Source organism: Nerophis lumbriciformis, linkage group LG23, assembly GCF_033978685.3.
Source record: "Nerophis lumbriciformis linkage group LG23, RoL_Nlum_v2.1, whole genome shotgun sequence".
In the NCBI taxonomy this organism is placed as follows: Eukaryota; Metazoa; Chordata; class Actinopteri; order Syngnathiformes; family Syngnathidae; genus Nerophis; species Nerophis lumbriciformis.
This window is the reverse complement of record NC_084570.2, coordinates 32,424,838-32,435,573: the sequence shown is the minus strand read 5'-3', so window position 1 is coordinate 32,435,573 and position 10,736 is coordinate 32,424,838.

The following is a 10,736-nucleotide window of genomic DNA, read 5'->3' as shown; positions in this document are numbered from 1 at the left end:
GAATGTTGTCTGTTTATCTGTGTTGGCCCTGCGATGAGGTGTCGACTTGTCCAGGGTGTACACCGCCTTCTGCCCGATTGTAGCTGAGATAGGCTCCAGCGCCCCCCCGCGACCCCGAAGGGAATAAGCGGTAGAAAATGGATGGATGGATGGATGGATGGAATAATAATACAAAATATGAAAAAAAAAGACAAAAATCAATCAATCAATCAATCAATGTTTACTTATATATCCCTAAATCGGGAGTGTCTCAAAGGGCTGCACAAGCCACAACGACATCCTCGGCTCAGATCCCACATCAGGCAAGAAAAAACTCAACCCAATGGAATGACAATGACGGTGCAATGGACATCGAGTGGATCTAGCATATTATTGTGAGAGTCCAGTCCATAGTGGATCTAACATAATAGCGTGAGAGTCCAGTCCATAGTGGATCTAGTTAATAGTGTCAGAGTCCAGTCCATAGTGGATCTAGTTAATAGTGTGAGAGTCCAGTCCATAGTGGATCTAGTTAAAAGTGTGAGAGTCCAGTCCATAGTGGATCTAGTTGATTGCGTGAGAGTCCAGTCCATAGTGGATCTAGTTAATAGTGTGAGAGTCCAGTCCATAGTGGATCTAACATAATAGTGTGAGAGTCCAGTCCATAGTGGATCTAACATAATAGTGTGAGAGTCCAGTCTATAAGCTACTTAAATCCCTTTAAATGTTTATAACAAGGTGTGGGCGTGGCCTGCGGGCCTGTCGGGGAACGGAGTGTGTCAGGATCAGCCTCGAAGACAGGCTACAGGTGCGTGGATGGCACAGGTGGGCCTTGTTAGCTAATCACCTGTCGCCTTTATTAGGAGCAGCCGTGATGAAACGAGGGGTGGTAGTTGGAGGTGCTGCTGAGAGATACTTTGCACCATTGGGGAAAAAATACACTGTGCTGAAAAGTAAAAGACTTTGCACCATTGGATAAAAATAAAACAGTGTTATATCCTGAATTCCTGGCTGTCTGTGGTGGTCTGAAGAACCCACGAGAGGGCAACCTCTACAATTGGTGCCCAACAAGCCAGACCACCCAAGGAGATGGAAGCCGACCCCCTGACGGCTTTGTCGAGCGTTCTCGTGGAGGTGACAGTGGCCAACTGTCAACAGCTGGAGGCAGTCCGCCAACAAGTGGCCCAGCAGAGCCAAATCGTGCAGGCGCTGGCGGACCGGACCGGAGCGACACCGCCAACATCAGCGGCCGTCTCCATACAGCGCATGAGAGAAGAAGAGGAACCCCATGCCTTCATAGACATTTTTGTGGCCACAGCAGAGGCATATGCGTGGCGGAAAGAGGAGTGGGGAGTGCGCCTCTTGTCGCTGCTGGCGTGGCAGGCACAGCGAGCGGCGCTTAGCCTACCGGCGGCCTCCCGCGTGCACTTCCCGGACCTAAGAAGGGCGGTGCTGGACCGGATCGGTTGCACCCCCCGGCCTCCCACTGGCACCCTACGGAGGATTTTCCCCTCGAGTCCAGGATGACACTCTGGGACCAGGTGGTTTCCATCGATGGTCAGCTGGTGCGCCCAGGAACAGCGCGGGTATTCCCTCATTTTGCCATTAGTAGGGATAGGTTATACCGAGTGAGCCGTGACACTCAAATCGGAGAGGAGATCACCCAGTTGTTGGTGCCGAAACGCCGCCGGGAAATGGTTTTCCAGGTGAGGCATGTCAACCCCATGGCTGGCCACATGGGGTATGATAAGACACTCAATCGGGTAATGGTCCGATTCTATTGGCCGGGCATCCGGGCAGACGTGCGCCGCTGGTGTGCTGCCTGCCCGGACTGCCAGCTGGTCAATCCGGCGGCCACCCCCAAGGCGGCCTTGCGCCCATTACCACTCATGGAGGTCCCATTCGAAAGGATTGGCATGGACCTCATCGGACCATTCCACCCGAGCACACGGGGATATCGTTTTGCGCTAGACCTGGTGGATTATGCAACTCGTTATCCCGAAGCAGTGCCGCTGCGCTCCATCGCTGCAAAGAGTTTAGCGCAAGCGCTGTTTCAGGTCATCTCCCGAGTCGGAATCCCGAAAGAGATTCTGACTGACCAGGGCACGTCCTTTATGTCACGCACGATAAAGGAGCTATATGGATTATTGGGGATCAAATCCATTCGGACCGCGTATACCACCCGCAAGCTGACGGGCTGGTGGAGTGGCTGAATAAGACGCTGAAAAATAATGATCCGTAAGTTTACGCACGAGGACAAACCAAATTGGGATAAATGGTTGGAGCCCCTACTGTTTGCAATGCGGGAGGTACCCCAGGCCTCCACAGGATTTTCCCCTTTTGAATTATTGTACGGCAGAAAGCCGCGCAGGGTTTTGGACATAATTAAAGAAAGCTGGGAGGAAGGTCCAAGCCCCAGCAAAAATGAAATTCAATACGTCATGGACCTGCAAGCAAAACTCCACACAGTGGGGCACTGGTGACGGTGGACGAGGAGGAGGAGGAGTTCGAGCCAGAGATCCCAGGCTTTTCCCCGCCCTCCCCCCTCCTCTGTGATAATCAGCTCACGTTAGCGCAGAAAGCAGATGTTGCCAAGCTGCAGCAGTGCTTTTCTGATGTGCTCTCCCTCGGCCGGGCCGCACGAACCTCATCTAACATCACATTGAGACCAGCCCGGGTGTTACGGTGCGGTCTCGGCCCTACAGGCTCCTCGAACACAAACGCAAAGTGGTTCGGGAGGAATTAAAATCTATGCTGGAGTTAGGGGTGATAGAAGAGTCACACCGTGCGTGGTGCAGCCCCATCGCTCTGGTAGAGAAGAAGGATGGGTCTGTGCGGTTCTGTGTGGATTACCGTAAGGTAAATGAGGTGTCACGTTTTGACGCCTACCCGATGCTCCGGGTCGACAAGCTCCTGGATCGGCTGAGCACTGCTCGTTTTTTACGACACTGGATTTGACCAAGGGCTACTGGCAGATTCCCTTGTCACCAGAGTCCAAGGAAAAAACGGCATTTTCCGCTCCGGAAGGATTGTACCAATTTGTGACACTTCCGTTCGGCTTGTTCGGTGCGCCCGCCACGTTCCAGCGCCTCATGGACCGGATGCTGCGCCCTCACGCTGCATACGCGGCCGCCTACCTGGATGACATCATCATCCAGAGTAGCGGCTGGGAAGAACACATGCAACGGGTGGAGGCGGTGCTCGAGTCCCTAAGGCAGGCAGGGCTCACCGCCAACCCGGCGAAGTGTGCGGTTGGCCGGGGGGAAGTACAGTATTTGGGGTACCACTTGGGATGAGGGCAGGTGCGCCCGCAAGTAGATAAAACAGCAGCAATTGCAGCCTGCCCAACCCCCAAGACGAAAAAATAGGTGAGGCAGTTTTTGGGTCAGGCAGGTTACTACCGGAGGTTTTTTCCCCGGTTTGTGGACCTGACCAGCCCACTAACTGACCTCACCCGAAAGGGTGCCCCAGATCTGGTCCAGTGGACGGAGCAGTGCCAGCAGGCATTTGAGAGGGTTAAGAAGGCCCTCTGCGAGGAGCCGGTCCTGCACATGCCTGATTTTTATCTCCCGTTTTGTCTGCAGGCTGACGTGTCGGGCATAGGGTTGGGAGCTGTTTTGTCCCAGCAGGTGGGGGGCGTCGACCGCCCCATCCTGTACATCAGCCGAAAGCCTCGCCATCTGGTGGGCGGTCGGTGCCCTCCGGTACTACCTCCTGGGGCGCTCATTCAACCTCTGCTCGGACCACAAACCCCTCCAGTGGCTTCACCGCATGAAAGATGCCAACGTGCGGATCACCCATTGGTATCTAGCTTTACAACCCTACAATTTCAGAGTGATCCACAGACCGGGGGCGCAGATGACTTCCTCTCGCGCTCCCTCACGGGGGAAGGGGACCCCCTAATCAGAGTGATTTCTATGGGGTTCTGGAGGAGTGCTTGGCTGTGGCAGAGAACGTGGAGAAAATTATAACTGGAGATCTGAACACAGATATTCAACGCAGATATGCGCCTGTCTTCAGATCCTACAGCAAGTTTTGTAATCTACACGGTCTTTCCCAGCTAATAACACTACCTACAAGGGTGTGTGATTCCACCCCATCAACCATAGATCTTATTCTCACTTCAGAGCAGCCTAAAATAAAAAAAATAGTGGGGTCACGATCTGTGGTTTTAGCGACCACTATCTAACCTTCTGCACCCGCAAAATAGCTAAACCCAAAGTCAATGGCCACATAACAGCCCAATCCAGATCCCTTAAAAAATACTCCAGTGATAATTTCAACTTAAAATCAGATGAGTGGGACTGTTCCCCGGTGCTCGCGAGCAACCTGGTCGATGTTGCTTGGGATCGCTTCAAAACAGCGTTCCTAAAGATACTAAATGACATGGCTCCGTGAAAACAGTCAGGATCAAAGCCCGCTCTGAACCATGGATGAATCCGGACCTATTAGCTGCCATAAAAGACAGAGACAGAAAATACTCCGAATACCAAAAGTTTAAAACAGAAGTAGATAAACAACCCAATAATAACAACCTCAAATCACTCCTTTCAATAAGTCAACCAACCTGACTAAATCCTTAAAAAAAAAAATTACATTAACGACAAAATAGACGAAAACACAAATAAGCCACGTGAGCTCTGGAAAATTCTCAACAACCAGCTTCCCGGTTGCAGCCAAAAACTTAAAACCAGACTCACCAACATCAACATCAAGGAGGGTGACTCCCTCATTACAGACAAAATGGAGGTAGCAAGCAGACTTAACGCCTTTTTCACCAGCATAGCCGCAACTCTTGTCAACAAGCTGTCCCACTCTGGTCGCTTTGGTGTAGAACACATTAAAGCCTTCTACAGAAAGCTAGGAGTATCCAACAATGATTTCAAATTAGAAATGGTCACAGCTGATGAGGTGCTTAAAAAATTGAGCGCGCTCCACCCAAACAAGGCCACCGGCCTTGACAATATCCCCTCCAGATTCCTCAGGGACTCTGCCTCCATCATTGCCCCAATCATCACGCACATAATAAACCTCTCAATTTCACAAGGCCAAGTACCAAAAGATTTTAAGATAGCAAGAGTAACTCCCCTCTTTAAAAAAGGAAGCAAATTGGAACCTGGCAACTACCGACCTGTTTCTATTCTCAGTTCCATTTCGAAAGTAATGGAAAAAATAGTTTATGAACAGGTCGATAGTTACCTTGCCACCAATAAACTCATGTACAAATTCCAATCCGGCTTCAGAACTAACCACTCCACTGACACATGCCTTCTCTATCTGACCGACCACATCAAACATGAGGTGTACGCGGGCAAATACTGCGGCATGGTCATGCTGGATCTTCAGAAGGCCTTTGACACCGTTGACCACGCTATACTGTTGGATAAGCTCAGAGCAATCGGATTTGACAAAACCTCATCGAGCTGGATGCAATCTTTCTTGGAGGGGAGGGAACAGGTGGTAGAGGTGAACGGCACCGCGTCCCCCCCCCTCTCAGTAAGCTTTGGAGTCCCCCAAGGCAGTATATTGGGGCCTTTACTGTTCCTAGTATACATAAACGACTTGTCATCAGCATGCGACTGTGAATTGTTCTTGTTTGTGGATGACTCGGCCCTGCTGGTATCAGACAAGGACAAGTCACAGGTGGAGAAAATCCTTAGTGCTGAACTCTGTAGAACTTGCACCTGGCTCGCTGACAACAAGCTATCCATACACTTGGGTAAAACGGAATCCATCCTGTTTGGGTCCCACATCAACCTTAAGAAAGACAATGACTTCACTATAAAAGTGGGTGACATTGTTATCACCAGGAAAGATGAGGTCACCTACCTAGGTTCCATTCTAGAGGCTAATCTTTCCTGTGATAAAATGGCAACCAAGGTTATCAAAAAGGTCAACCAACGAACAAGATTTCTCTATAGAATCTCCTCTCTAGTCAACAAAAGCACCATGAGGATTCTAGCGGGGACTCTCGTTCAACCCTTTTTCGGTTACGCATGCACCTCCTGGTACCCTAGCACCTCCAAAACCCTCTAATCTAAACTCCAAACATCCCAGAACAAGCTAGTCAGATTACTTCTAGACCCCCACCCCAGATTACACCTCACCCCTACCCACTTCTCCAAAGTGGGCTGGCTCAGGGTGGAGGACAGAGTAAAACAACTTGCACTGAGCCTAGTCTATAAAATCCGCTACACCTCCCTGATATCGAAGTACATGTCAAACTACTTCCTTAACGTAAATGACCGCCAAAACCACAACACCAGAGGGAGCTCCACTAACCAGGTTAAACCCAGATTCCGATCTAACAAAGGTCTTAACTCATTCTCTTTCTATGCCACATCAATGTGGAATGCGCTCCCAACAGGTATAAAAGAAAGGGCATCTCTATCCTCCTTCAAAACCGCAATAAAAGTACACCTCCAGGCAACTTCAACCCTAAACTAACACCCTCCCCGGATTGTTAATAATCAAATGTAAAAAATCAAATGTAGATACTTTTTGTTATGCCTTCTGATCGATCGATCTCTCTCTCTCTCTATGTCCACTACTTGTTGTACATATCCTACCAAGTCAGACCTACACTTTTTCAATATCCATTTCTCTGTTCTCAATTGTTGATGACTGATGATAACAACCATACCTAACCCCCCCCCCCTTCCTCCACACCCCGGATTGTAAATAATGTAAATAATTCAATATATATACCCTGATGATTATCTTGTGCGATGACTGTATTATGATGATAGTATATATCTGATAGTATATATCTGTATCATGAATCAATTTAAGTGGACCCCGACTTAAACAAGTTAAAAAATGTATTCGGGTGTTACCATTTAGTGGTCAATCGCACGAAATATGTACTTCACTGTGCAACCTACTAATAAAAGTCTCAATCAATCAAAAACAAACATTTCTATGTTCCAGTCGTTTACAAAAATACCAAATGTGATCTCTTCTATAGAGAATGGGGACATCTCGCCAGCCACCTTTGATCACGTGACATTGAATTATTCCACGATTTGATCACATTTAAACTGTGAATCGTCACTAAAATGTTGGTCTGGGCGATATGGCCCACAAATAAAAATCTATTTTAAGATTATTTTTCCAAAAATAATTTGATTTACAATTTTTCACGACTTTTTCCCTACTTTTTAAAAAAAAATGTATTGAACAACAAACATATATTTATAATTCACACAAAGTCAACATCAAGGAAAGAAAACAAAAGCAAATACAGAGAGTATTAAATATAATAAATAATAATAATACAAGATGTGAAAAAAAAAAAAAAGACAAAAAGGGCTACCTAAATAACTTTCAATGTTTTTAACAAGGATATTGTCATGTCTGTGTAATCATGTTTTGTTTTAGTCATGTTTTGTTTAGTTATTGGACTCTTTAGTTTCTGGCTTTTCACTCCCTTGTCTTGTTTCCATGGTTACCCATTAGTTTCACCTGTTCCACGTTTGGCCTCATTGTGCACTCTTGTTTTGTCACCATAGCAACCATTAGTTTTCACCTGTCACGTCACGCACCTGTTTCACATTTTGAGTCACGCACCTGTTTTCGCTAATCATGTCTGTAGTATTTAAGTTCATTGTTTTCAGTTTGTCTTTCTGGCGACATCATACCCCTGTCACACTCTGTTTACCTCTGGGCACTTCATGCCATGTCCAAGTAAGTTTTTTCGATTCATGCCACAGTTAGCGACTTTTGTTCATGTCCTTAGTTTTTTGCCCACGTGCAAGTATTTGTTTCATTTGTCAAGTTTGTATTTCCGCCTTGTGGGCGCCTTTAGTTTGTTTCTTTTGTTATAGTAAAAATAAACATGTACTTACATTCCCGTCTCGCCCAAGCCAACTTTCCGTTGCCTTCCAGAAAAACAAAACCCACGGACCAAGTCATGACAGATATCAATTAAAGGGCTTTTGTGCTTTTAATCATTCTCCAAGATTTGATTGATAATTGTAACCCATTATTAGCCAATTACAAAATGTCTTCTATAGAGAATGTGGACATCTCCACACCCTTGTTTCTTTCAGCCAATCTCTCATCTCCTCCCAAAACACATGTACAGTATCACACACACACACATGTACACTCTCACACACACGCATGTACAGTATCACACACTCATGTACACTCACACACACACACACACACACACACACACACACATGTAAACTCTCACACACACACATGTACACTCTCACACACTCACGTACACTCTCACACACACACATGTACACTCGCACACACACACATGTACACTCTCACACACACACACACGCACACATGTACAGTATCACACCCACACATGTACACTCTCACACACACACATGTACAGTATCACACACACACATGTACACTCTCACACACACACACATGTACAGTATCACACACACACATGTACACTCACACACACACACACACACACATGTACAGTATCACACACACACATGTACACTCTCACACACACACATGTACACTCTCACAAACACACTTACACTCTCACACACACACGTACCCTCTCACACACACACATGTACAGTATCACACACATGTACACTCTCACACACACACATGTACACTCTCACAAACACACGTACACTCTCACACACACACATGTACAGTATCACACACACACATGCACAGTATCACACACATGTACACTCTCACACACACATGTACAGTAACACACACACACATGTACATTCTCACACACACATGTACAGTATCATACACACACATGTACACTCTCCTCTCACACACACACACACACACACACGTGTACACTCTCACACACACGTACAGTATCACACGCACACACACATGTACACTCTCACACAAACACATGTACAGTATCACACACACATGTACACTCACACACACACATGTACAGTATCTCACATGTACAGTATCACACACACACACGTGTACACTCACACACACACATGTACAGTATCACGCACACACACATGTACAGTATCACACACACACATGTACACTCTCACACACACATGTACAGTATTACACACACATGTACAGTATCACACACACACACATGTACACTCTCACACACACACATGTACACTCTCATACACACACATGTACACTCTCACGCACACGTACACTCTCTCACACACACATGTACAGTGTCACACACACACATGTACATTATCACACACACGTACACTCTCACACACACACACACCTGTACAGTATCACACTTACACACATGTACAGTATCAAACACATGTACACTCTCACACACACACACATGTACACTCTCACACACACATGTACAGTATCACACACACACACACACACACACACACGTACACTCTCACACGCACACACACTTGTGCACTCTCACACACACATGTACAGTATCACACACACACACATGTACACTCTCACACACACATGTACAGTATCACACACACACATGTTTGCTTATGGCAGTCCATCGATGTCGATGATGACGTTGCTCCAAACGAAGTATTGGATTGGTTATTGTTGTGCCTTTCGCCTGTGCATAGCCAGGTGGCTGCTCAGGCCTATGCGTGATCCACAGACTTTGTCACAGGAGGGGCAGGGGAAGGCAGCAGTGATGGTCGCTGGTGCTGTGGCACGTTGGTGTCTTTGTGCACGCCGCTGTGCTCTCCGCTCTGTGAACTTCTCCTGAAGATGAGTGATTCCCTGGTGGCAGGTAGAGCTCCAGGTCTGGCGGTCAGCAGCCAGGGACTCCAGTGCTGGTGGTTTGATGTCACACTTTTTCAGGAGAGTTTTAATGTGGTCCTTGTACCGTTTTTTCTGGCCCCCGGCAGACCTTCGACCGACTGAAAGCTGGCCATACAATATCTGACGGGGTAGGCGGTGGGCTGGCATACGGATCACATGTCCGACCCATCTTAGGTGTTTTTGGCCAAGGAGTGCTGTGATGCTGGGTGTGTTGGTCCGGTCATAAATTTCAGTGTAGAGCACCCTGTCTTCCCAGGTCAGACCTAGGATCTTTTGGAGGCAGCGGATGTGGAAGGCCTCGAGACTCTGGATGTGCCTCTGGTAGGGTGTCCAGGTTTCAGAACTATAGAGCAGCCCGGAGAGGCAGACTGCCTTATACACGGCTGTCTTGGTGGATATGGTTAGATTCCTATTGAGGAAAACCCTGGACCGTAGCCTTCCAAAGGCAGCAGAGGCCAGACCAATACGGGCCTGGACGTCATCGTCAATGGTGCAGGATGGCGACAGGGTGCTACCAAGGTAGGTGAAGTGGGGGCCGGTGGCTAATGGGTGCCCGTCAAGGGTGAAGATCGGCGTGTTTGGCTGGGGAGTAAACTCCTGCACGAGTATTTGTGTTTTTTTGGTGTTTATCTGAAGACCAATGGCACTGTAGATGGAGGCTACCACATTCAGTGCGCGCTGGAGAGACTCTGGTGAGTGTGCAAGTACAGCGCAGTCATCTGCATACTGTAGTTCCAGAATATGCTGGGTGGTGAGTTTAGTGGTGGCTTGGAGGCGACGGATGTTAAAAAGGTTACTATCCAGCCGGTATTGGATCTGAATCCCATGTGTGGGGTCCAGGTGTTTATGGGACAGGAGGGTGACAGTGGAAATGAACATGTTGAATATGGTTGGGGCAAGGACACACCCTTGCTTGACCCCCACATCCACACTGAAAAATGGGGATTGTTGGCCGCCGTCGCTCACACAGGCCTGCATGCCATCATGTAGCTGTCGCAGTAGGT